General features: G+C 36.8%; 1 long non-coding RNA gene across 1 annotated transcript; it reads right to left on the minus strand.

The window, feature by feature from the left end:
• Positions 1-11139: 11139 nt before the first annotated feature.
• Positions 11140-11493, minus strand: LOC114544588. Its single transcript, XR_003690471.1, has 3 exons — positions 11475-11493; positions 11281-11403; positions 11140-11213 (listed from the first exon to the last, which is right to left on the minus strand). It is a non-coding gene; the product is annotated as an uncharacterized LOC114544588 (long non-coding RNA).
• Positions 11494-12957: the final 1464 nt, after the last annotated feature.

Genomic DNA, 12957 nt, shown 5'->3' on the forward strand with positions numbered 1-12957 from the left:
ACCCGCTTTTCTAGATGTCCAAAAGAAAACTAATTTATCGGGAAACGACGAAAAGAAGAAAAAAGCGCGAGAGAACTAAACTGTGGATCTCACGGAGGACGATGAAATCTTTTTTCCAACAATAAAAAGAGGAAACAGCGAAGAAAATTATCACATTTTCCAGTGATCCCGAATCAGTCAACTCATGAGAACAGTGAAAATGATAATACGTCTTACTCATTTGACATTGATTTGCCTAATCTTGTCCATTAAGGGGTGATAAAAGGCTTCCAATTTACAGTCATTCCAGCCCTGACATTAAAAAAATATTCCAGATCTGTTTAAAAAAGGATATTCCTGCAGACCGAAAGGCAGAAATCAAGCCAACAAGCATTTCTACAACCTCAACCTTCGTTGTCGGCCAAAAACTTGCAAAAGTAAAGCATCCGTTTGATATCGAAACTTATGAAACACTTGGGTACTATGAGAAAAATAGCAAACTAGGTTTTATGAAGTTAAGGTTACGGACTCAGGTTTCGGTGAACAAAGACGACAATGGCATTATCGTTGGTGGTACCTGCGACGTCCGCGATGCTCGAAATTGGGTTCGGCAGATCGTAGGCAAGGAGCTCTTGTACGCTGTAGTTAGAAAAAGAGCAACGCATAAGAATACGATGAAAATGTATCAGACGGAATTTACAAGATATGTCATATTTATTATGCTAATAGCAGAATATAATGAATCTTATAGTCGTGTAAAGAATTTGAAGTCATATACTTTGAAATGTTCCACGATTATCATGCATTACTATTTTAACACCGGGAATGCCGTCCTCGTAGTCGCAACAGCGCATGGAAATACAACACGTCCGCACTCCAAATCCTTTATTTCAAGAGAGCACTCTCTCAACAAAGAAGTGAAAGAAACGGTTCATACAGATGTTCGTGCCCCAAGGGTTATTGAAGACGAAAAATCGAAGTATCTGAATTAACTTGATTCTCCATTACAGTCAACCACTATTCGGGATACCAAGCAGCTGTATAATTACCGTTATTTGTACGGGGAAACAAAAACCAGATCTAGTATCGATCAAATTCAGGAAGTTATCCTTAAACTCCTTGAGCAAAGACCCACTGCTGACGAAATGGACCCAGATTTGCTTGACAAGAATCAAGCATTCATCAGCAAATCCCAGGTTTACTACGCCTTTGGCTTGTGACACTACATTAAACATTGCAAATCATCTCGTGACACAAACGACCTACAAGCAGATGTCAGTAATTGGAAGAGAGAGTTTAAGGAATCCCTGGTTTCCAGGACATTTCTGATCCATCGAAATCAATCAGCGCAGGATTTCGCATATTTTTGGCAAGCAGTGAAAGAGGGAATCCGGCTCTTGCCAACATCCTTGCTTTTGGTACGATGAAGACGAAGCACTTTCTAGCGGGATTCTTAAGGAAACGAGTGGAAAGACCATTTACCTTTTGGGCAAAGAGCATGCCCAAGCAAATGTAGATAAAAAATTGCAGTCGTTAAATTTTCCTTCAATCCAAAAAAAAATTATCCTGAGTGATATTTTCGGTGGTGCCACGTGCAAAGAAGAAGATACGGAAGCGAAAGTACTCATATTTACAACCGTAAGCTATTGCAACTGAAATCAAAATGGCTTCAAATAGAAAAGGAACACACCAGCAATCGTCCCGCGAGTCAGTTCGTGGATTATTTTGAAACTCATAAAGAGAAGCAAATGAGGGACAAAATGATTAAAAACGTTCGAAAGCAAGCTTCCATTGACGGAGTGTGCAGCCAAAATCCAATTGAGTGGCAAAACGTCTTGTCAAAAGATGAAATATCCGCCCACGTGCATTCAGAGGGTCGTAGTCATCGAGACGCGACACTTTCAGAGTGCCTAGATGCCTTGAAAGCATGCAGTATCCGTTTATTTAGCAATGTTGTCAAAGCCATATATGATGACGGTCCTTACGTCCTAGCACCAGCTTACCACATGTTTCGTAAAACATATGCCGATTGGAAAGGCATGTCATCAGACGAACGAAAGATGCACATCGCAGCATTCATGGCTTACATTCCTACCGACGATGTACTCTTGCGCTCCGGAGTTCGAAGTGCAGAAAACAAGGAATCCATTCCAACTATTTCCCTGTTAGATGACGAATCACCTGGTTTATCTACGTCAGCACCTAAACAAGATTATCTTCAAGTGTCACAACAAATCTCGAATTCTCCTCCACCAAATTTCTGCCATCGGTCCAAGCCAGAGGTTAAAGGCCACGACGTTCTAGACAAACCACGACGCACGCTTTCGTATCGCTTCAAGAAGCTTCGGTTCTAAATGATGTTTTGCCTCCTCACCTTTTAGCAGATGCTTTTAATAAAGCCTTAATTTTTGGGTACAGTTAATAAGAAACGCGATACGACTTTAATTGTGACAAGTATACTCAGTTCAACACTTGGTTTATTATGGAATAAGGTCATAGCCTCGACGGCAGACAAACTGAAAGACGGCGAAATTCGTAAGATTGTCGTACGCGATTAAATGATATCAAGTCTAAAATCGATGGCCTTTCTAGATCAACTCACTCGCCAGTTATAATTTTCTAGAAGAAGGTAGAGTTACCAGTGTTTCTCTCGATAAATCAAATCTTGAGCAGAAAGAGAGCGAAACTCAGGACGAACCAGGTGAACTTTCGAGCGTTATTCTGTCTGGTATCTTAAACCAAGCAATAGAGCTTCCTCCAGCCAGGAAAAAGCTTAAAATCAACTCGGACAGAGAGTTAGAAACTGCGAGAAAAAGATTCGAGGAAGCGCGCAAGGCAGCAACCACTGCTTTCTGGAATGAGGCATTTAGTATCGAAGATCGAATTTTTGCAGCGAAGCTACGAATAGTTTCAAAAATAGTGGAACATCTCGATTGTCCTGAGACCGCAATCACCGAATGTTTATCGTTTTGGAAGAAGCTGCATAGCTTACAAGCCATTCAACTGATTCAAGAGATATTCTCAGTGTCTTTGAACGATGGAGTCAAATCGTTGTTGATAAAACTCAACGGGTGGAGAACGTCTGTCGGTTATGTTAATCAACTATGTTTGTTTCAATATGTTTGCAAATTCAGTAATAAATGTTCATTTGAAGTGTCCGCCTGCATGCCAACGATTGAACTTCCCACTCGCAGTTTTCATCCAATAATAAGCTGGCACGAAATTCAGCAAGAAATTCTATAAAAGAGGAATTGCCTCATCCTCCAAACGAACAGACCCTTCATGAAAAAAAAGAGCTTCTCCATATGCTGTGAAAAGTCAGGGGTGTTCTTACTTTCCCTCGTACTCCGCCTTATAGAAAATCATGATTATCCAGGAGGAAGGAAAAATTAAACGGATTGAATTACCTGAATTACAGGCAATATTTTAATGGCCCTTTCTGTTGATATCAATAACAATGTTTACGTGCTAAAAACATACTGGTGAAGGATTCCTGTTGACGATATTGAACGAGAATTACAATGTAAAAGCAGAAGACAAATTAGATTTGCTCGAGGACAAAATATCTTCTGTAGTTAGAATCGCAATATGCAAAGACGATGATATCATCATCATCCAACACAGAGGCCTGATGTGTATGTTTGTAACAAGATGTGTCAATTGAAATACAAATTTGACAACGACTCAAGTGAGGCATTTTCATTGAGTATTTCCCAGCAGAATGAAATCATGATACCAACAAACGATCATACGGCAGTTCAAATATAAAAGTCCCAGACCATCATAAAGTTGTCAGAGTGGCATTTCACTAGTTATTTGTAAAATATTGGTTCTAACCGTGGTAGGGGAAAAAATTCCTATTTCTTTCTGCGCTACCCTGAAGCAGGCGGGAAGCTGGAAACTCTTACCTTCTTTTGTAAAGTTGTGTCGATTGCAGTATCCATATCTGGTATCCCATAATGGCCCTATTGTTGTTGTAAGAGAAGGAAACTTCACTTACCTATGATGAGACTCAATTGTTATAAACAACCATTTTCTGCCTAAAAAAGTAAATATACTACCGCTACTTTCCTGAAACAGTAACAGGAACCTTTCAATAAACTAAAGTAAAGCAAACAATAGATGTTGCTAGATTTATAAAATTTGTGAGCTGTTTCATTCACGTGGTCTTGTTTCCGTTGTAAGGAACACAAGCGTAACTTATATTTAAATATTGATCCAAAAAACGTTCTTTGATCTTGAAATTAAATTAAAGATAATCATGTTTTTGTCTATCGTTTTATGCCAAATTTTTCCAGGCTTATTTTTTCGGTGAAGCCAAAAAACGACTTAATAATTATGACGAAGTTTCTATCCCATGTGCATGATGATACGATTTTAATTCAACGCCAATGTTTCTTCATATGAATTGATTTTTGTATCAAATAACCGAAGACATGCGGATCTCGTTCAAGTAAACTTTCCTATTCATAATGGAATATTGAGGGTACGTGACATTTTACTAAACCTTTGTGACGATTTGCTGACAAGTGCAATTTTCGTAATTCGGGTGTGTGTGTACATTGACATATTCCAACTTCGCAGGCCAGGCTATTCTACCTACGCTCCACGACCCACGCTGCGGCGAAAACCCTGGTTAAGGCTGGTCATGTGACAGCGCAAAAATTTTTAATTAGCGGTTAGTTCATATGCAAGGGAGGGGCGGAAAAGGGCTATCTTTAAAGGCTAGTTTCCACTCAGGAAAATTCTCCTTTGGATCGGAGGGGACGGAAAAGTTTCTTTTGTATAAACGCCGCCTGAGAACTCAGCGACAAAAGAAATTTTACTGTCCATTCCGATCCAAAGGAGATTTTTCCTGAGTGGAAACTAGCCTTAAAACCAGTTACGGGGAATCGAGGAAGGGAACGGGGGACGATAAAACAAGGAATAGGAAAAGCCAGAATCTTTAAAACAAGGAAAGGGAAAAGCCGGAATCTTTAAATCAAGGAATGAGAAAAGCCGGAATCTTAAAAACAAAGAATGGGAAGAGCCGAAATTTTTATAACAGGGAATGAGAAAAGCCGGGATCTTTAAAACAAGGATAGAGAAAAGCCGGAATCTTACGGCTGGAAGTTTGTAACTAAATTAGTTACTCAATTTCCGCGCGAAATACAAAATATGGCAATTTGGCATGGCTATATTTCCGTATTTTACCAATTAAAGTTGTCAAAGATCTTTTCCGTCAGTTCACTCAATTGCTTTCAAAGAAGATGCTGGAAAATTTTGTCAACGGTTATCAGTATGGTAACCGGTGCTCTAATTGGTTTTGGAAAGGCGATCGCCCTTTTTGTGCACTGAAATCCATTCATCCCGTTTCCAGTCCAACGGTCACACTCCATGTCGGATTACTTTATTGTATAATGCATTAAGCTTGCCTCCTCCGCAGGCATCTCTTATGTATTTATATTAGGCATTTATAATTGGCTTTGGTTAGCTTTGTCGGGGAGCGAGAAAAAAAATTGCTGATCTCTCCCACTTTTTCCTCGCCTTCCCCGACACAGCTAACCCAAGCGAAATATAAATGCCTAATATTAATACATAAGATATGCTTGCGGAGGAGGCTAGCATTAAGCATAGTAGAGACTTCTTCTGCTATCTTTCGTTAAGCAATAGGAGGTATAATATCGGGTCCTGTAGCCTTGTTGGGATTTAGCTCTCGTAATGAACCCAAAACGTCAGAACATGTAATCTCTCTAAAGCTGAATAAATTATCGTACCATTTATCTTGAATTTTACTACGCTACTAGTTGTGTGTAGGGTATTGAGCGTTGCATTTCAATACATGAAATCGGTGCTGTTATCAGAAAAATCCATAACTTATCTACTCGTTCACATATATCAAAAGAAGAAGATGGCAGCAGCAATTGAAAATGTAAACATGTCTTAATATGTACCTCTCCAATACCGACATCTCTCTGATATGAACATATCAAGTCAAGTCCGGAATTGCAAAGTTAACCCATCCCCTGCTAATGATGTGATTTATTGCAAGTGCGTGAAGAGATAAACAATTGTGATATCAACAGCCCGTGTAACTCAGGTATATTTACTAGTCAAGGCCCTGTAAAGGAGTTTGTGTGCATTTCATGCAAAACAGGTTATCTCAATTGTTTTAGAGTAAAATGACCATGGCGGTCATAACCGCCATAGCTCTAAATCCTGAATTATCAAAGCTACAGTCTTTCTGAATTGCTTATATGGTTCAGAATGGTTGCTTTTAGGGGTGGTCACTGGAGGGTGAAATTATCATCAGTTTTATATTTTACAAGCAAATTATGTTTACCATTCCAGGTCAACTGCTAATTAGGCATAAAATTACTGATTCACCCGGAAAAGTCTAATTTTTTCTATTTTCTAAAAATGTTCGCCATATTATGAAAAAAATGCTTTTAATATATTTATTATAAATTTCCAAAAAATAACGATGTTTTGTTGCGATACGACATATTTCATTTCACTTAACCCCCACTAAAACACAATTTCAGCCATATTTTGCAAATTTAATCGCTGTTTTTCGTCGTCCGTCGCAAGCGCCTTCTAAACATGGTACTCTAACACGACTCTAGTGGACTAAAGAATTCTTTTTGCCATTGATTTCATCAATTATGTCGCCATTGCAATGGCATAATCCTCAACAACTCCACCAAGTCCACCTTCGTCACTCAAGCCATTTTCAATATTGTAGTAAATCACATCTGTAAGTCAAAAGCAATTGCTTGTCAATACAAAACAACTTTATACTGAAATATGTAAAGTAGAATGGATATTAGAATAAAAACAAATTAAAAAAAAAATGTTCGTGATATTTGTAGCAATACAATCGACTTGCAAACTTCAACAAATGTTTTAATTCCCATCGACAACTCTGGTGACGGGTTGCAAATTTTAAGGTTGGGAAGGTTTGACTTGGCTTTCTTTGATAATTTTCAACTTGGTGAGTTTTTCTCTCCAAATGTTGCACTTTCTCTTTATGTCATAGATGTTTCAAGATATAAAGTGATTTTTTTTAAAGAGATGAATGAAAGAGTGCAATGGAATAATGGTTTTCAGTCGAGGCCTAAAGAGAAGTCTTTCAGCACTTTTTGTAAATAGTATAGCTAGTAATGGATATTAGAATAAAAACAAATTAAAAAAAATGTTCGTGATATTTGTAGCAATACAATCGACTTGCAAACTTCAACAAATGTTTTAATTCCCATCGACAACTCTGGTGACGGGTTGCAAAATTTTAAGGTTGGGAAGGTTTGACTTGGCTTTCTTTGATAATTTTCCACTTGGTGAGTTTTTCTCTCCAAATGTTGCACTTTCTCTTCATGTCATAGATGTTTCAAAATATAAAGTGATTTTTTTTATAGAGATGAATGAAAGAGTGCAATGGAATAATGGTTTTCAGTCGAGGCCTAAAGAGAAGTCTTTCAGCACTTTTTGTAAATAGTATAGCTAGTAATTTTCAATAAGTGACCGTAAGTAAGAACGGGTTCAAACGGCTCACTCCTTTCACTTACTTGCGAATGCCACTACAGAGAGAAAGATACATAAATATATGCGAGTGAATAATACTGATTATTACTGAAAATGAAAAAAATGAGGAATGATCTAGCAACGGCTTCAGCCAGTGCTTCTTCTCTCAGCAATAAAAAACTCCATAATTCGAAACTCGCTAAAGTGCAAAATTAATGTTTCGAAGTTTTCTGAGCGTCATTTAGTAATACCAGCAAAGTGGTGTTGAAGGTTTTGAGGTATACGATACTTCATCAAATTTAAATTAAAATTTAAATTACAATTAATTTATCCTACCTTTCATTTTTGCTATCGGAAACTGCAGTAGAACGAGATTGAAGCTATAAACACAAATTGAAAATACCAGTTACGGATTTTTGTTAAGCGTTGCAAGTATTCTACAAACATCGTGCTTATAAAATGTCTCAATATTTTGAACCATGTTTCATGGTATTTGTTTTCAAGAAATAATAGATGGACAGAAGAAACAAAAATGAGGCTCACATCAAATCTCATAGTTGGAGAAAGAATAAAATTAGACCTCTAGATGTCACCCAACCAGGTTGATCTTTTTTGTTATTTTCGGAATAATTTTATTCATAAAAATTTTATCATGTTCGCTCTCTGTTGTCATTTCCTACCATCTGTTGAGACCTCTGTGCCGCTAGGCAAGCTACAGCGAAAGAGCACTGGCTTCCACTGTGATATCTTATCTGTGAAGTCTTATCAGTGCCCGTTTCGTTGAAGAAACGATGAACCAAGATTCAACTTCGCGTCATAAAATCTTTGAAACATCAGCCCGACTTTCTTCATATTTCAACTGAAGGCATTTCCGTGAAGTACTTTAGATAAAAAAGTCATTTATATCCGGATTGGGTTCCTCCTCCAGGGCAAGAGTCGTGCATTGACCACGTGATAACGAAACATTCTGAGCTCATCAGTGAAGGATGAACAATTGTAAAGGTTTTATTGCAACTCATAAGAATTACCAAAGGATATATTTTGTAAAATCTATTATATTACGAGCGTCTTTCCTTAAGTCTAGCGACCTACATTGTTCCGGTACCGCATGAGAAACTCTAGCTCGAATCCTCTTGATCTGACGTATTCTTTGTAACCAATTACAGCCTAGGTATCTGTAGTTTTCTTCTGATTTTGGTGAATAACTGACGCAATCTTAAAAAGAAAAACATTCGTATACCGTCAATATCACATCCGGACATTTAAATTACCCTAAGTTACTGACCAAATTTATTTAACATGCATTGCAATATGACGAACCAACTTCGACAGGTTTTTATCGGAAATAACTCTAGGGCCATAATTTGTATTGTTTAGAATATCCCTGAGTTCATCTTTAACGTTCAAACACACGATATTACTGTCGTTATCAATGGAAATGTCAAATACGCTCCTAAGAGCTTTCACTAGAAGAATATTAAAACTTGGTCGCTCTTGCAAATATATTTTGTTGTTTAAGCATGAATACGCTGGGCATACAGTGTATGCCAATTTAAACAATGATACTGAAAGAATTTTCCTTACCTGACTAATTGAGGCCTCGTTTTTGTTTCTCTTAAGCTCAACTTTTAAAACCTCAGGCTCCGTGCCCTTCTGCAGTGAATCATCTCACACAAACACTTTTCCTGCCGAAAAATATGCGCATGACATGTTCGAAGTTGCCCGCTTGTTGACTGTAACCGTGATCAACACATTGCCAAGCAACCAACTTCTTGACGCTCCATTGCGCAGGAGTCGTTCAACAACTGCAGCTCTATAAAAACAACAAAATAGTCATCTTCCCTGAAACACAGTGCAGAAAAATACGAAACCAACATACAGACCTTTTTGGTTGGGTCAAATAAGAAGAAAATGTATATTTGACCATCATATCACCCACGATTTCCATCATCTCTGAACTAAGTGTGTTGCTTGAGTCTTCCTTTGATTTCTCAAGGGAGTTTGGGAGTGAATGGAATTTGGTGGGGGGATTAGTGACTAAGGGTATGGGTTTGCAGCATCTGAAGATATATCTGCGTTGTTAAGACTCTAAAGGAATACAAGGACAAATGATTGAAAACGAGCTTGCATATAAGCAAAATTATGTAACATGAAATGGACAAGTTTATGTAACAACACTGCCTAAGCTGTATAAAGTTTAAACACCACTTCTTAATATCTATTGAAAATTTAGCAAGCAATCTCCGTGGCCATAGAATGACATGTGGACTTACTTTTGTAATCAATGGCACGAATTGTTTTCTTAACAACAGTGGACAGTTGACAAACCAGGATGAAATGACATTATCAGCAAGAGTTACCGTGTATTGAGAGTATCTAAGGTGAAACATATCAGTTCGTTTATATTTTATTCAATTTCACAAAACCAATAATAAAAAGTTTGAGATGTTATCGCGTTAAACAAACCTCGATGATGCTGTGTGAGGCAAACATATTCCAATGACTTGTTTCAAATGGATCGCTGTGAATTTTTTGTACTAATCACGAAGCTTTGACAATGCTATTTAAACGTTTTAAAAGAATGTTAGCAACTTTTCGTCGAATACGATTGAGTGTTTATTACACCTAGCTCTCCTTAGGGGGTACATTGATATTTCATAAAAGATTTCTTAATTTACGTAACTTCAAGAAACATACCAGAGAGAAATTCTAACAGTGGTATGACAACTTGAGGCGTTGGCGAAAGTTTAGTAAACTTTTCCAGATATGTTAGGAGCAGCCTAAGGACAAAAATTTAGAAATTATTACCCAAATAATCTTGTGAAGGAGTATCTCGCATAACAAGAGACGTTACATTTAGGCTGGAGTTTATTGAAAAACATTTTTGTAAATTCACTGAGCACATTATCAAGGCACGATTTCAAATATCTCCAAAGTAATAAACTTCAAAAACGCTGCAATTACTTAAATCAACTTCATTTTTTACAAAGTGCTAATGGACATAAAAAACGTCTCAAATTCCAGACAATCTTAAGTAGCCATACCTTGCCATAACTGAAGACATTTCTAACATACATATGGTGAGACAAGATACGCTTAACGTCGTGGAATGAGCAACCAAACCAATCTCCAAAGTACGCATCAGACAAAACTAGACGAAATATACAACAACGTTTAAGCGAGAACAGACAACCGCTGAAAATAAAGTGAAGCAGGTTCTTACCTGTTCATCTTGCCCAATAAAAATGTGGTACGTACACAGTTCTGTTAATACCTGCACATGTTACAATAAAATATCCAATTAAATCATTAGTATAGTATGATATAATTATGGTATAAATTGGTTATGCTATGGTATGGTGTGATATAATTATGGTTGATATGGTTATCGTATGGCATGATTTGGTCATGGTATGGTATGGTGTGATATAATTTTGGGATTATATGGTTATCGTATGGTATGATATGGTTATCGTATGGTATGATTTGGTTATGGTTAGTTATGGTATGATATGATTATATGATATGATTATATGATATGATTATATGATATGATGTGGTTATGGTTATGGTTTGGTATGGTATGGTTTTGGTATAGTTATGGTAAGATATTATGATAGATGCAAAAAACTGAATGATAAGAACCGTACTGGAAAAATTCTAGCGTACAAATGAGGTCGGCGCATATCATGAGGAACGCGAAATAATCCAGGGAGAAAATCATAATTTCAAACCTGAATGCAAAGTAAAATTTTTAGTTCATGATTTTGGTGTGAAAAGTGCACAACTTTACATCCTTACCATTTTAGATAACACTGTACATATTGAACGTAAGTAGTGCTTTCGAGAATGTATCAAGGTTTTATCTTGCAGTGCCTCCGGAAAGTTTCTCAGAACAACATCCAACACCTCCCATTCCAATTTCTAGAAAATGAAGAAAGTTGAACTTCAATCGAAACTTAATGCCAGATGATTATTATGATAGAAAAGTTTACCTGTTGTAAGCACACAGGAATAACATTCATCGCCTCGCTGTAAGGCAGTGAAACAATCCCGGTTGTCTTATCTTCTGCAGAACTAAAACAAAAATGAGAATGTATTACACTAACAAGAAAAGGAATTTTGGAAGCAGAATAGCTGACATGTCTTGCACTATCATCATTAACCAACGTTTTCCTTTCAGAACAATTAACATACGAAGTGAATTTGACTTTTCCACTTTTGTCTTGCACAGGCCTTGACGTTGTCAGCTCGCAGACTGAGAAAACATTGAAGAATCTTTACAAAAAAACAATGTAAGACATCATAGAAAAATCGCAAGAAATAACATTGAATTTGGCTTACCACAAGTCGTATCTCCGATGCAATAGACGTCCGATAGCCATTGTCATAATGAGTTTTTATTTGGTACACTAATATATTGAATATTCGTTCTGCAATTACATAATAGGAAAGGGAGAATAAAAAAAAATATTTTATATAACATCAGTGTAAAATGAATGATGGAACTGTACAGCAAAATATGGTGTAGGCATAACACGTGGCCCTGCGAAGTAGTTGGCACTAAGAACCATGCTGTCATACCTGCCATCACCAGATATCATCAGATAATCTTGGTTTTTTAATGTTGAAAATAATCCGTTTTGATACTTTTTCCTATGAAGATATATCACAGGGAATATTTTTTTCCTACAATTATTATATACAAGTACTATAATATCTAATTCCCGTCTGGTCCCTATTAGGCTATTACTCCTGACAATATTGTCGCACAGAAGAAAAACATTAAATATCTCAGCAAGTATTTGGGCTAAAGACCCCGGAATACCAGTAAACGATAGCGGTTAAAACGATTCTTTGAATAGTATATTCCAACCAGCATATAGTTATAACCTGCACTTGTATTATACGTGAAAATAAGAATTAAAAAATAGCTTGCTTTGTTATCTGAAATTACTCACCCATTGCAAGATATATTTTGGAAATTCCATATTTTTTCGCTTTTTTGGTCTCTGTTGTCTTCAAAATGTCTAGAATTTGACATGTTATCATTCTGTTTTAATTCTGAGTAATTCTTGGTGTAGTATGTGCAAAATAATCAAAGAAAGAGCATTTTATAAGTTCTAAGCGATAATCATTGCTAATCACGTGCTTAAGGCAAGCTCGAATCGGACCTAGGTCAGATTTTCGGCTTTTGGCCCGAAATATTTATTATTGTGAAATATTATTGCCGGTGATGCGATATATCATATCATCAGGTATGTTTAAATAAAAAATGGGCAAAAATCTTCTAAAGGCTTGATTTTGACGCTAAAGATATCAAAATAATCCTGAATATGTGAGCTAAACCACTGCAACCGGTTTTCGTTTGCATTCGGGCAATATCCAAAGAATTAGGCCGCTTTGATGTGTAATATTGAATATATACAACACGTGAATATCGTAGCTGTGAATAGCTATGTATGCATAGCGGTAAAA

This window comes from Dendronephthya gigantea, unplaced genomic scaffold, assembly GCF_004324835.1.
Source record: "Dendronephthya gigantea isolate DGI-Jeju-01 unplaced genomic scaffold, DenGig_1.0 000856F, whole genome shotgun sequence".
NCBI lineage: Eukaryota > Metazoa > Cnidaria > Anthozoa > Malacalcyonacea > Nephtheidae > Dendronephthya > Dendronephthya gigantea.